We start from the raw sequence: 14,419 nt of genomic DNA, 5'->3' as shown, positions 1-14,419 counted from the left end.
GCTAAACCCAGGGGACGCTTTTCTGTTGTTCCCACTTTACTTGACCGCTCGTAAGCTTTGGGCACGTATCTTCCTTGGTCATGATGACAACACGTGGTCCTTGCTTCTTCCTGCCTCTCTGGCATTCTTTCTACCTCCACCTCCACTAACAAACTATATGTTAAGGCTTGTCAGGGTCCAGACCTTGGTCAGCTTCTTTATGTAGGCTTCTCCTCAACACTTGTGAAGACCTCACCCACAGCTTCAATTTCCTTCTAGATGGAGGGCTCCTACTGCTTATCTTGTCCACACCTTTCCTCTGAGCTTCACACCTACACCCCACGCTTGCCTCGCCACTTGTATGTGCAGTGAGCTCTACAAACTACGTTCAGAACCAAGCTCACCTTTCTCTTGAAATATGCTCTTTTTTCTAGAAGTGGCACATGTCAGATAGCTAGAATTCATGGTTGACATTGCCTTCTCCCTCACCTTGCCACACCTGATCCTCAACCTTGTTGATTCTTCCTCCTAATTCCCAAGTCTCCTTCATTCTGCTCCATCTCTTCGGCCGCCTCCCTTTTCTTTCATTCCCATTATTGCAGTAGATTCCCAAATGGCTGCCTCACTTCAGCCTTTAGCTCCCTTTTAATCCATTCTCCATACAGCCGTTTTTTTGTTGTTTTTTTGTTTTTTTGTTTGTTTTTTTAATTGAAAAGCAGATTATGTTATTTGTTAATCTGAAAATCCTACCATGGCTTTTCTTGGCTGTTATAAAATTTAGTTTCTAAATACATATTATAAAGCCCTGGTTTCCTGATCTCTTTCTCTAACCCCATAATGTAACACTCTGTTTTGCTTGCTTCAGCATATAGTTCTTCAAATAAACCAAACTCCCCAAATTCAGGGCCTTCTCACCAGTGGCTCTCTATTTGGAAAACCCCTTGAGTCAACATCTGCTTTACCCAACTTCTTTGCTGGCTAACTCATCTCTGAGATCTTAGTTTAAAATCTCAGCTTAAATGTCACTTCCCGAGGTAGGCATTGCTGAAGCCAGACAAATTAAACCTTCTTCAAATATATGCTCATAGACTCAGTTGGTTCTGGCTGCACATGGTGGCTTACACCTGTAATCCCAGCACTTTGGAAGGCCGCACGGGTGGATCACAAGGTCGGAAAATCAAAACCATCCTGGTCAACTTAATGAAACCCTGTCTCTACTAAAAATACAAAAAAATTAGCTGGGCGTGGTGGCGTGCAACTGTAGTCCCAGCTACTTGGGTGGCTGAGGCAGGAGAATTGCTTGAACCCGGGAAGTGGAGGTTGCAGTGAGCCACGGTCATGCCACTGCACTCCACAGAGCCAGACTCTGTCTTGAAAAAGAAATCAGTTGGTTCGTTCAAGTAGATGGGATTTGAGTCAAGCCTTAAATAATTAGGGACTTTGGGGTAGGAGAAGGCTCTGAATAATTTCCCATGGATAGGCCTGTATGTGCTGTGTATTACAGTTTTTTATTCTCTGCACATCTATTTGCTCTTCTGGTCGCATACACATCCTCACAAAGCAAGTTAGCAGTGAAACCAGACTCCTCTGCAAAGAGTTGCTAGGGCACCAAAAGGGTACTCACCTACAGACTAAGACAATGACTTACTGTTCTCTGAAAAAAACTGTATTAATCGTCTTAATGATGCTAACAAAGACATACTCGAGACGGGGCAATTTACAAAAGAAAGAGGATTAATGGACTTATGGTTCCACATGGCTGAAGAGGCCTCACAATCATGGCAGAAGGCAAGGAGGAACAAGTCACGTCTTACATGGATGGGGGCAGGCAAAGAGAAAGGTTGTGCAGGGAAACTCCCATTTTTAAAATGATCAGATCTTCGAGACTCATTCACTATCACAAAAACAGCACAGGAAAGACCCTCCCTCATAATGTAATTACCTCCCACCAGTTTCTTCCCATGACAGGTGGAAACTGTGGGAGTTACAATTCCAGATGAGATTTGGATGGGGACACAGCCAACCCATATCAAAAGCTAACTCTAGAAAGGGAAGATTACATGTTAAAAATATCTTTTTCGGGCCAGGCGCGGTGGCTCACGCCTATAATCCCAGCACTTTGGGAGGCCGAGGCGGGTGGATCACGAGGTCAAGAGATCGAGACCATCTTGGTCAACATGGTGAAACCCCGTCTCTACTAAAAATACAAAAATTAGCCGGGCGTGGTGGTGAATGCCTGTAGTCCCAGCTACTCGGGAGACTGAGGCAGGAGAATTGCTTGAACCCGGGAGGCGGAGGTTGTGGTGAGCCGAGATCGTGCCATTGCACTCCAGTCTGGGTAACAACGCGAAACTCCGTCTCAAAAAAAAATCTTTTTCTTTTACCATAAAACTTGCACAGATACTAGCTTCAATATTGATGAAGGAATTAAATAATCGTAACATCTGCAAGTAGGATTATCAGGCACTCCAAATCCCTATTTGAACTGTCAAGATCTATGCATGCTTCCTTTCTTAACCCCCTTTATTTTAGCATTCCTGACAATATCCTACCATAGGCCTTCATCAGTGGAGAATTGGAATGCTATGCTAACCTCTAGGCATATTACTTTTTTTATCTCTTTCTCCTTCACTATATTTGCCAAATTAAATTTCTTAAAGTACTGCCTTGATATAGTCATTCCCTGCTCAAAAGCCTTAACAACTCTCCTTGCATTTATGATAAACACAAATGTCTGCTCGTCTGGATCATCCACAAAATGTCCCTTTCTTCTTTTCAGACTTTTCTGTCATTGTCCCATTTCCCAACTAACCTTGTCTATCTCCAACGCTCCACCCATGCTTTTAATTTCCTGACTTCTGCCCCTTTGCACACACTAAATGGCAAATCTTGACCCTGACTCTCTTCGCTTACCAAATTCTTACCCACCTCTGAAAGCCCAGCCCAAATACTATATTCTCTTTCTAGAACCACCTCAAACTGTAGCAATCAATCTGGGGTCTCTGAATAACCAAAGAATACATATGTCTCTATTTATTTTGACAAAAACTATACACTCCCTAACATTATAGTTTTTGAAGTGTCCAATCCTTATGCCTCCAAGATTCAAAGTTCCTGGAGGATAAACTGTTTATATTTTATTTTTTACTACATAACATATTGACTGCTTCAAAAAGCAATGAAACTAAAATCAAACAAAAACCTAGAAATCCAGAATTGGACAGATACAAATATGTGACAGTCACCTTATAACAGTCAACTTGGGAAGCTATATCTCTATATCAACAATGTCAAACTTGCAAAAGACATAAAACTAGAAAAAAACAGCTAACAATATGTCTGTAGATTATATTATTTTTGAATCTTTTCTGTCCCTTCCTACCCCTTGCCATGGATGGTTCACTAAGGGTAGAATATACCTCTCTGTGTGCTGTAACTCTGACACTGGCCATATGACTTGTTCTGGATAAAGGAATATGGGCAGTGTGATGTATACACCATCTGACCTGAAACTGCCTGTTCTTTGTGATAACTTGTTCTTGTATTCTTCTTCCCTGTGCTAGGAGACAGCATACCTCAGGTACCCACGCTAAATCAAAACTCTAAATTACCTAAATATTCTAACAGGCTGCTGCTGCTGGTCTGAAACCAACTGGGTATTATTTATTTACTTAGGATAGAGTGTCGCTCTGTCGCCCAGGCTGGAGTGCATTGGTGCAATCTAGGCTCACTGCAACTGCCGCCTTATGAGTTCAAGCAATTCTCGTTGCTTAGCCTCCCAAGCAGCTGGGATTACAGACCTACGGAACCAAGCCTGGCTAATTTTTTGTTTTTAGTAGAGACAGAGTTTAGCCATGTTGGCCAGGCTGGTCTCACACTCCTGGCATCCAGTGATCCGTCTGCCTCGACCTCCCAAAGTGCTGGGATTACCGGTGTGGACCACTGTGCCCGCCCTCAACTGGATAACTTTTATTTATTTTTTTTGAGACCAAGTCTCCTTCTGTTGCCCAAGCTTAAGTACAATGGCGAGATCTTGGCTCACTACAACCTCCCCCTCCTGGATTCAAAGGATTCTCCTGTCTCAACCTCCCATCAACTGGATAACTTTAAAACAATAAATGCAATGACTTGTATTGGATTTAAAAGAGCAACAAATGACAGGGTACACTTGGTCACCAACAATCAATCAGAAACAAAAGGTAATGTGAAATTTACTATTTGCCACCCCTGAACTCACCAGTACAGACAAAGGAGAATCAAGGACAGTGAGGAATCCAGAAACCATATCATATGATGAGTAACTGAAGTCACGGGAACAACTCATAATTCACATGATGTTACAGTAGAAAGACTTATGAACTACTCCACACTTCCCATTAGGAGGAAATTTATTTTTGCTTGGAGAAAAGACAGTATCATTCCTATTCTTCACTCACAGTTCCTTTCATTCCCAAATCATCCGGTTGTATTTACTTAGTTATACCTCCCTTGGGGCACAAAACATTTAAAGCAACTTAGGACAGAAATATCTACAATAACTAAATAAAGAATACAGTGGAGCCTGCAAACCAAGGCGAAAAGATATCAGTTATGTAGTTCTCATTAAATGAAATTGAAAGTAAGAAGGCTCTCCTGATAAATTATTTTCAACAATGACCACATTATTCTCTGCTCTGTGATTTACCTGCCCGGCAGCAGATGTGACATTGTGACATTTGGAGTCTAGACTCAAGACGCCTTATATACTCCACTCTCAGAACTCTGCCCAGCCTCCATGAGAAGTCCAGCTGGCTTGCAGGAGCATGAGAGACTCCACATATCACAGTTGAGTCAGAGCAGTTGTTCAAGTTTAGACCTCAGATTTATGAGAGAACCCAAGCAAGATCAAGTGGGCCTGACCCAGATGAACTGAACTTCCCAGCATACCCTAGACTCACAAGCATTGATAAATGGTTGATGTTTTACCAAAGTTTGGGGAGTAGTTTCATCTGTTATGTAGCAGTAGATCACTTATAAAGAATTTATGAGATGAAGCAAAACATCCTACAACTGAATTCTAAAACAAGTAAGTGGAACTTACTTAAGTGGGATGGGTCCATTGTCCTTCCCAACTGTGGGAATTTCGCCTGGAATCTCTCATCCTCAAGGAATACTTTATCTGGGTCCTTACCATATTCCTATTTAAAAAAACAAAAACAAAAACAAAAACCTACTGGCTCTGTGCTCATTCTTTTACAGCCTTGATCTATTTCAAAATGACAGCTACAAATCTGATGAACCAATCTACAGTAAAGTGTTAAGAGATTTTCCTTCCAGCTACTATTTTGCATTTCATCTATATTTTTCCAATGTTTGTAATAATAAGCTAAATATCAGATAGTAGGAATTCCTTAAACTTCCAGTCAATGCCGCTTCACCTCTCCTCCTTTTGAAAGGCTTGCTATTCTACTGTGAATGTCACTTCATCAGTGTAAACTGTATTTGTTAATCTGTAATACAACAGAATTGAAATAAAGGATTTCTATCATTCCTTGTAGTTCTCTGGATTTGGGTTTTGTACCATCACTTACTTGTCTTGGTGTGTGTATTTTTTCCCCAGTTAATAAGTACAGGAGACCTCCTATGTAGCAGCTGATTAAAATGCAGGGATGCATATCATGGTTTCAACAAAATCGCAGTATGTACATGACATATTTCATCCCAACATAGAGGAAAGCTATGACTACTTATAGGAAAATGGCCATATGCAAGCAAGCTCTGTTCTTCACCTTAAGGAAGAATAACACATGGACCAGAATTCTATTAATGATTATAATGTAGAGAACATAATCTTTTTTTTAGAAGTTTTCATAATATTCTTGAACTTACAGAAATCTGCTATAAGGAAGGAATCAGATATAGATGAAAGATTTATGCAGAATGGTGTTCATAGCAGCTTCATTTATAAGTGAAAAATCAGAAACAACCTAATTTTCCAACTGACAGTTAAGCACAATTCATATAGTAGAATATCAAAGTTAGGCTTTCAAAGACTGTTTAATTCCACATTGGAAAATATCCACGTATAAAATTAAATGAAAATGATGGAAAGAAAACATAGACAGTATTATCCTATTATTGTAATAATATATAGAAATGTAAATAAATGGAAACAGAAAGAGGGAGTAAAAATAGTCTAAAATGCTAATGTTTCCGGGTAATATATTACTTGTATATAATTTATTTTTAATGTTTACCATGAGCACTATTACATACATGGTTAAAACCCGCTCAGGAACACTTAGGAGCCTTTGCTTTCAGAACCCAGGGAAAGCAGCCCGATCCCGCCCGGCCCGGCTGCTGGCTTTGCGTGGGGCAGTTTGAACGGTTTCGGAAACAGCTGGCCGGGCGCGCGCGGAGGGAGGGACGCCAGTGTTCGGAAGAGCCGCCCCACGTGCTTTCGGGGAAACTGCCGGGGAGCGAGAAGGAGAGGGATTGAGAGGAAACCGAAAAGCGAAAGTCAGAGCTGCAGGGAGCAGTACGCAGGCGCAGCGGGGCTTTCCGGCAGCCCGCCCCACTTCCTCACCGTGGTTTCCCACTTTGTCCGCACGCTCCCCTGGGGCTGCATATTGGCTTGCGGGACTGGGTCCCAGAGGGGTTGGTCCACGCGGACCCGCACGCGCGAGTGTTAGCCCTGCACACGACGGAAGGCGGAGGCGCGGGTGGCTGCCATCTCACCTTAGAGAGAGGGAGGAGAACGTCTGCTGATTTCCGCACCTAAGGTGCTGGAAACCTTGCTCATCCACTTCCAACGTTTCATTCTTTCGTTCCTTGTCCTGAAAAGGTCTTTTTACCCGCTTCACTTGGCTATCTACACAGTTTGCACTCGCACTAACTCAGATCTTTTCCTGTCTGGTAAGCTCTGACCCTCAGCCAGCCTGTGTGGTGGTGGGCTGGCAGTGTCTGTAGGCGTCCTTAGGCTCGGTCTGCGTGGGGCTTGCCTCTTTCTTCTGGGGTCTTCTCGCCCCCGTGCCTTCTCAGTTATGGTGATTATACCAGAAGAAAAGTGGGAGAAGTATAATGGAGAATGCTTAGTTACTGGACAATGATTTCGAAAGTTCGACTGGCCCGGGAAACATAATTTTGTGTAATGTCTGTGACTTTACCCAATGCTTCTATGAGGCACGAGACTGGATTTCTTTGGGCTCTGTTCGCCTACTCTTAAGGGGCTCTGCCTTCTTAGGGTGAACCCAGCACCCACCTAGAACCTCCAGTGTGTGAAAGGGACGACCACTTTGGCTCCCAACTTCCAGCCTCTTGTGAGAGTGAGGACCAGCCCCCTTGGCTGCACACAAACAACATCCTAAGGTCCAGAGTTCTGCTATGCAAATAGACGTTTGTTTTCCCCTGTTAGAACACAGGACCAGCTGGATAATTTGTAGGGCACATTGCAAAATGAAAATGTGGGAGCCTTTATTCAAAACTAATTTAAGAATTTCAAGAAAGCAACAGGAGAGCATGAAGCCAAGCATGGAGCCCTTCTTAGTGGCCTGCCCTGTGCAAGTCAGACCTAGGTGGGGAATTGGGGGGCATTTCTGTAGGAACCTGGTTTGATGATCACTTCAATAAAGAAACAGATTTTATAACACCAGTCACCTGTGTAAAAGCCTCTGCTGGCTTCCTGTTGCATTTGCAATAAAAGCCGCGGCCCTTAGCGTTCCCTATAGAGCCTGACAATTTGGTCTCCCCTACCCCTCTCACTCATCTAATTTCACTCTCCCCATACTTCACTAGGCTCCCCTCATTCCCCTGGCCTCTTTCTGTTCCTCAGATACCCCAGGTTTTTACCTGCCTGAGTCCTGTGCATACATAACACTGCTCTTTTGGGATGCTCTTTTCCTGGCCGTGTTCATGGACTGCCCTCTTCACATTCTCTAGGTCTCAGCTCAGTCATCATCCCTTAAAAGACACCCTCACTGATTCCTTCTTCCAGTGACTGAGTCACATGTGCAATCCTCTTAACACTTGTAACATCTGTCCCTGTTTGTTGTTTGTCTATTTTTTTTTCTTTTTTTTTTTCTTTTTGAGACGGAGTTTCACTCTTGTTACCCAGGCTGGAGTGCAATGGCGCGATCTCAGCTCACCGCAACCTCCGCCTCCTAAGTTCAAGCAATTCTCCTGCCTCAGCCTCCTGAGTAGCTGGGATTACAGGCACGTGCCACCATGCCCAGCTAATTTTTTGTATCTTTAGTAGAGACGGGGTTTCACCATGTTGACCAGGATGGTCTCGATCTCTTGACCTCGTGATCCACCCGCCTCGGCCTCCCAAAGTGCTGGGATTACAGGCTTGAGCCACCGGGCCCAGCCTGTTTGTCTGTTTTCATCTCTCCTTGCCAATGTATAAATTCACAACAGAAGGGACTTTGTTCTGTGTTACCCAGCCTTTTCCATCCAGGATTCCATGAGACAATTCAAATTTTCCAGGGCATCTATATGCGTAATGAATTCCCTGCACTCCTGTATATCTAGAATGGCACTGTATACCATCCCTGGGAGAACTGAGAAAATCATCAAGCAAATTGCTTTCTGTGTCTTGTGGTTCAGAAACCCTGGTTAAACAAGGCAAGGCCTGATATAGGCATTTTAAAATATTTTAAAAATATTTTTTGAACTAGTGAATAAATGAACATCATTGACCAGCAATGGGATCAGGAATCACAGGTTAATTCAGACATTCAGATCTCAGCACTGGCTCTAAGACCTATCGAGCCACGGTTGAGCAGGGGAGAGAATAATGAGCAGGCATAGTCCAAAAAAACTTCCCTAAAGGATTTTTAATGAGAACTCTACTCCTCCACACCCCTTTCAACCTCTCCCCTCTCTCTGCCCTCTCTGGATGGCAGAGTTCTTTCCGTCTGCAGCAGTCTATGAGACATCTAAGAGGATACCTGTCAAGCCTAACCTAAGAGTGTTGTGGAGGACTTTTACCGGGGGCAGACATAGTAATGGCCTTGAGTTTAATGGAGAGTTTAGGGGCGATTTCAGGAACACTTGGTTCATCTGTGAGTAGGTAGATATCTAGGATGTTAGGCATGCCTGAGATAATACCTAAATCAAAGGGAAGTTAGAGTGAGCTGATAAAGAGTGTAATTCTAGACAATGTCTATTGGAGGTTAAGGGTGAGATAGGAAGTCCCCTCTGTGCGATCAAAGGCAAGTGTGTTTTGGTTAATCAGGATGAAGCATAACACTGAGGACTGTTTCATGATTTTAGAGTTTGGAGTTGAAGAGAATTCTAGCTTAGTTCTGCAGGCAGCCCAAGGAGCAAAGGAAAGGAAGGAATGAATCACCATCCTCAGATGTGTTCAAACACCAAATCATTAACAAATAATTATTCAGGGCCAAATTGTACTAGATTCCAGGAATATAACTGTGCGCAGGGCTGTCTTGGTCTCAAGCCTAACAGAGCTTGCTTGGAGTCTATTGAGGAAAACAGATGATATCATTTACACCAAAGGTGTACTGTGCTGGGGATCTAGAGGCTGCTATGGAGGAAGCATGGCATGATCTGAGGCATGCACATACGTGTGTGTGTGTGTGTGTGTGTGTGTGTGTGTGTGTGTGTATGTGTCTGGCAGAAAGGCTTTCCAGAGCCTGAAGAATGCATGAACATTATCCAGGTGCAGGGGTAGATGGGATGAGGGTGGAGAATTGAGAGGATGTGGCAGGCGAAGTGGTGAGAACATTATCATAGAAACTGAAAGTAGTTCAGTCAGTCTTGTGTGCAGTTGTTTGGGTGGATAAGAAGCTGTTGGGGTGGGGAGGAGTGATGAGAGACGCGCTGAAGACTAAGAGGAGACTAAATAATACATGACTTTGGAAAGATCTGGAGAATTATGGTCTTTATCCAAGCCTGGGATTCTTAACCTAGTTTTTGTGCCATGGACCCCTTTAGCAGTCCAATGAAACCCACGCGTTTTTCAAAAAATAATGTTTTTAGTTGAATAGATAAGATGCCTAAGATTAAAAAAAAACCAATTATATTGAGATGCTGGTATCAAGCCAACTTTGTGATATATTAAAACCAACTTTGTGATATAGTAATGTAAATGATTTTTTTTTCTCTTTTTTTGAGACAGGGTCTCACTCTGTCACCCAGGCTGGAATGAAGTGGCAGCACAGTTCACTGCAGCCTCGACCTCCTGGGCGGACTTCCCAGTTAGCCTCCAGAGTAGCAGGGACCATAGGCACCTACCACCACACCTGGCTAATTAAAAAAAAGAAAATAAAAGACAGGGTCTCACTGTGTTGCGCAGACTGGTCTTGAACTCTGAGGCTCAAGTGATCCTCCCACCTCAGCCTCCTACAGTGTTGGAATTACAGGCGTGAGCCACTTCACCTGGCCAAGTGCTTATTTACTAATGACATTAAATAACAGGATCTAGCAGTGGGTCCAATTAATGCAATTTCAAAATTGTGCTTAGCATAAACAATATTTTGAGATAACTTTAATAATTGTGCTATAAATGTGGTATGGGTTATGGTCTGCTGCCCTTATAACTGAAGGAAATTAACTGTAGTTAGAAGTTTGTGGAAATAAAACCATAACTTTGCCATCTAAATTCATGAGCCCCTTGAATTCTGTCCGCACACCGCAGACAAGAACTGCTAATGCAGAGCATCCTGAACCATTCAAAAATTTTAAGTAGGGAGTGAAATTATCCAATTTTAGTACAGCCCTCTGTGTACACATGAAGCTACATAAAATTGCTTCTTGTCTTTACTGTAAGGAAACAGAGAATGTCCTTCCCCATGTTTTTATGGCATCCCCCTTGTGAGTACTCTGGTAGAAATCTTCTGTCTTTATAGTGGTGGTTACACAACAATATGCGTTTGTTAGAATTCGTAGGCTGACATGCATAAAACAGTGAATTTTACTGTATGTAAATTATATGTCAATAAGCCAGACTTTCAAAAGGACATCAATAAAATCAATAAATGTTCCTGGTCAATTTGGAAAAAAAGATACCTTTACTCTGTGTCAGATATTGGAGCATGTGCACACAGAGGCCAAATGGTATTGTGGACTCTCTGTCTACTGCTAGAGCAGAGTATTCGGATGTCTTGACCTTTAATTCTTTTTCTTTTACTGTGGGGAGTTGCATGGGCTTCCCGAACTGTGGAAGTAAAGAAGAATCCTTTGAATTTGCCGGAAGTATATTCATTTTTTATGATGCTTTGGTGGGGTAGGATTCTTGCTACCTTAGTTTTTGATGAAATTCATTGGCCTTCTTTCAGCATTTATTACAGATGAAGGCATTGATAGTACAGTTGGTTAAAATGATCTTTTAAATTTGAAAAGTCATTAGCAAACTGTGTATCTGTGATTGATCTGGGATGGGTGAAAGGAGAAGTGAAACTAAATCTACGTTTTGTTTCAATTTCATTAAATACTGCTTATTTGCTACTAGTTTGTTACCAACTGAATGTTTGTGTTCCCCTCTGAAAATTTGTATGTTGAATTGGTAGTCCCCAGAGTGATGGTAGTAGGAGGTGGGTAGATGATTAGATCATGAGGCTGAGTCCTCAAGAATGGGATTAGTGCCCTTCTAAAAGAGACTTCAGAGAACTCTCTAGCTCTCTTTCTATCCTGTGATACAATGAGAAATTGACAGTCTGCAACCTGGAAGAGGGCTCTCAACAGAGCTAGACCAGACTGACACCCTGATTTTAGACTCCCAGCCCCGAGAACTGTGAGAAATAATCTGTTTTTTTATAAGCCACCCAGTCTGTGGTACTTTGTTATAGCAGCCTGAACTGACTAAGTCACAGTAGGCAGAAAAAAATATTCTGGGGTAGAGTTTGGTCAAAACATGGTCCAGATTCCCTTCCTGTTGCACCTTCTGCTCATGTAGCACACCTTATCTTGAACTAAACAGATCTCCCCAGGACTTCCCTGACAAAACCTCATTGCCCTCTGCTATGGTTTGGATGTTTGTCTCCTCAAAGCTCAGGTTGAAATTTGATCCCAATGTTGGAGGTGGGACCTAACGTGACGTGTTTGGGTCATGGAGGCAGATCTCTCATTAATAGATGAGCACCCTCTGGGTGTGGGAAAGGTAAGTCCTTACTTACTCTGTTAGTTACTGACAGCGCTAGTTACTAAAGAAAGCCAGGTGCCTTCCCCACTCCCTCTTGCTTCCTCTCTCACCATGTGATCTCTGCATATGCCAGGTTCCCTTACCCTTCCTCCATAACTCGAAGCAGCCTAAGGCCTTCATCAGATGCAGGCACCAGTGTCATGCTTCTTGCAGTCTGCAGGACCATGAGCAAAATAAAGCTCTATTGTTTATAAATTACCTAGCCTCAGATATTCCTTTTGAGCAACACAGCACAGACTAGGACAGAAAATTGGCACTGAGGATGGGAGGTTGCGATAAAGATACTTGTGAATATGAAAGTGGCTTGAAACTGAGTAACAGGCAGAGGTTTGGAAGAGTTTGGAGGACTCAGAAGAAGTTTGGAACTTCTTAGAGATTGATGGAGTGGTTGTGACCAAAATGCTGATAGAAATCTAAAGGTCATGTTGACGAAGTCTCAGATGGAAATGAGGAACTTACTGAAAACTGGAGCAAAGGCCACCTTGTTAAACGGTAATAAAGAATTTGGCTGTATTGTGTCCAGGCCCTATGACTTTGTAGAAGGCTAAACTTAAGAATAATGACCTAGGGTATCTGGCAGAAGAAATTTCAGTAGCAGAGTACTCAAGAAGTGGTGTGGCTACTTTTAAAAGCCTATGCTAAATTGTGGGAGCTAAGGAATGACTGAAAAGTGTAATTTGTAATTAAAAGGGAAGCAAAATATACAAATTTGGAAATTTCATGGGCTAGCCATGTGTTAGAGAAGGAAAGAGCATTTTTAGGCAAGGAATCCAAGGGTGTGAGGAATCTGGGGGTGCTACAGAGCAACCATTGCTAAAGAGATTATTGTGACTAAACCAGAGCCAGGTGTTAGTAGTTAAGAAAATGAGAAAAAGGCCCTGAAGGCATTTCAGAATGCCTTTTTCTCAAATGCCTTTGAGGCTGACCCTCCCATCACAGGCCCAGAATCCTAGGATGACAGAATGGTTTGAGGGGAGGACAGGCCTGGAGACTGTTGCCCTGTGACCAGTCTGCTGCTCCCCATATCTCCACCACTCCAGATGGCACAGCCATGGCTCACATTACCTCGGTGGCCCCAGGTAGGACTCATGCCGCAGCTCTGGAGGACATAAGCCATAAGCCTTGCTGGTGTCTACACGGTATTAAGTCTGCAGGTGCCCAGAATGCAAAAGTCATGGAGGCTTGGCAGCTTCCACCTGGATTTCAGAGGATGTATAGGAAATCCTGGATGCTCAGGCAGAAGTCTGCTGCAGGGGCAGAGCCACAACAGAGAGTCCCCCTGGGGCAATGCCTAGTGGAGCCAAGGGACTGGGGCTGATGCTACAAGGACCCAAGAAGTATAGTCATCAGCAGTGTGCAACCTCAGCCTGGAAAAGCTATAGACATTCAACTCGAACTTGTGAGAGCAGCCAGTGACCTTGGGAGTAGGGCTCCTTGAGATCGTGGGAGCCCACTCCTCATACCAGTGTATCCAGGATGCAGGACATGGAGTCAAGGATTATTTTGGAGCTTTAAGATTTAATATCTGTCCTCCTGGGTTTTGGACTTGTGTGGGTACTGTTGCTCCTTTTTTTACAGATGATTTCTTCTTTTTGGGATGGGACTGTTTATCCAATACGTGTACCAACATTACATCTTGGAAAGAAACAACTTGTTTTTGATTTTAGAGTTTCATGCTTGGAAGGAATTTGCCTTGAGTCTCAGATGGGTCTTTGGATTTTCAAGTTGATGCTGGAACAAGTTAAGAGTTTTGGAACTATTGAAAAGGGATGATTATATTTTGCAACATGAGGAAGACATGAGTTTTGGGGGGCCAGAGGAGGAATGCTATAGTTTGGATGTTTGTCTCCCCAAATCACATGTTGAAATTTGATTCCAGTGTTAGAGGTAAGACCTAATGGCAGGTGTTTTTGTCATGGGAGAGGATGCATGAATAGATTAATACCCTCACATGGTGGGGGACATGAATGCATTCTTACTCTGTTGGTTCTTCTAAGAGCTGGTTGTTATAAAGAGCCTGGCACCTCCGCACTCTGTCTCTTGCTTCCTCCCTTGCCGTGTGATCTCTACAAACACCAGCTTCCCTTTGCCTTCTGCAGTGAGTAGAAGCAGCCTAAGGGCCTCACATGCAGATGCAGGTTCCATGCTTCTTGTATACTCTGCAAAACCAAATAAACCTCTTTATGAATTATCCAGCTTCAGGTATTCCTTTATAGCAACACAAAATGAAATAAGACTCCCCCACAGAAATGATTTTTAGAGCGCAAGAATCACACTTTTGGGAAATAACTCTTAACTCTG

The sequence above is a fragment of the Saimiri boliviensis genome, chromosome 5 (assembly GCF_048565385.1).
Source record: "Saimiri boliviensis isolate mSaiBol1 chromosome 5, mSaiBol1.pri, whole genome shotgun sequence".
Taxonomy (NCBI): Eukaryota; Metazoa; Chordata; class Mammalia; order Primates; family Cebidae; genus Saimiri; species Saimiri boliviensis.
This window is presented reverse-complemented; position numbering follows the sequence as displayed.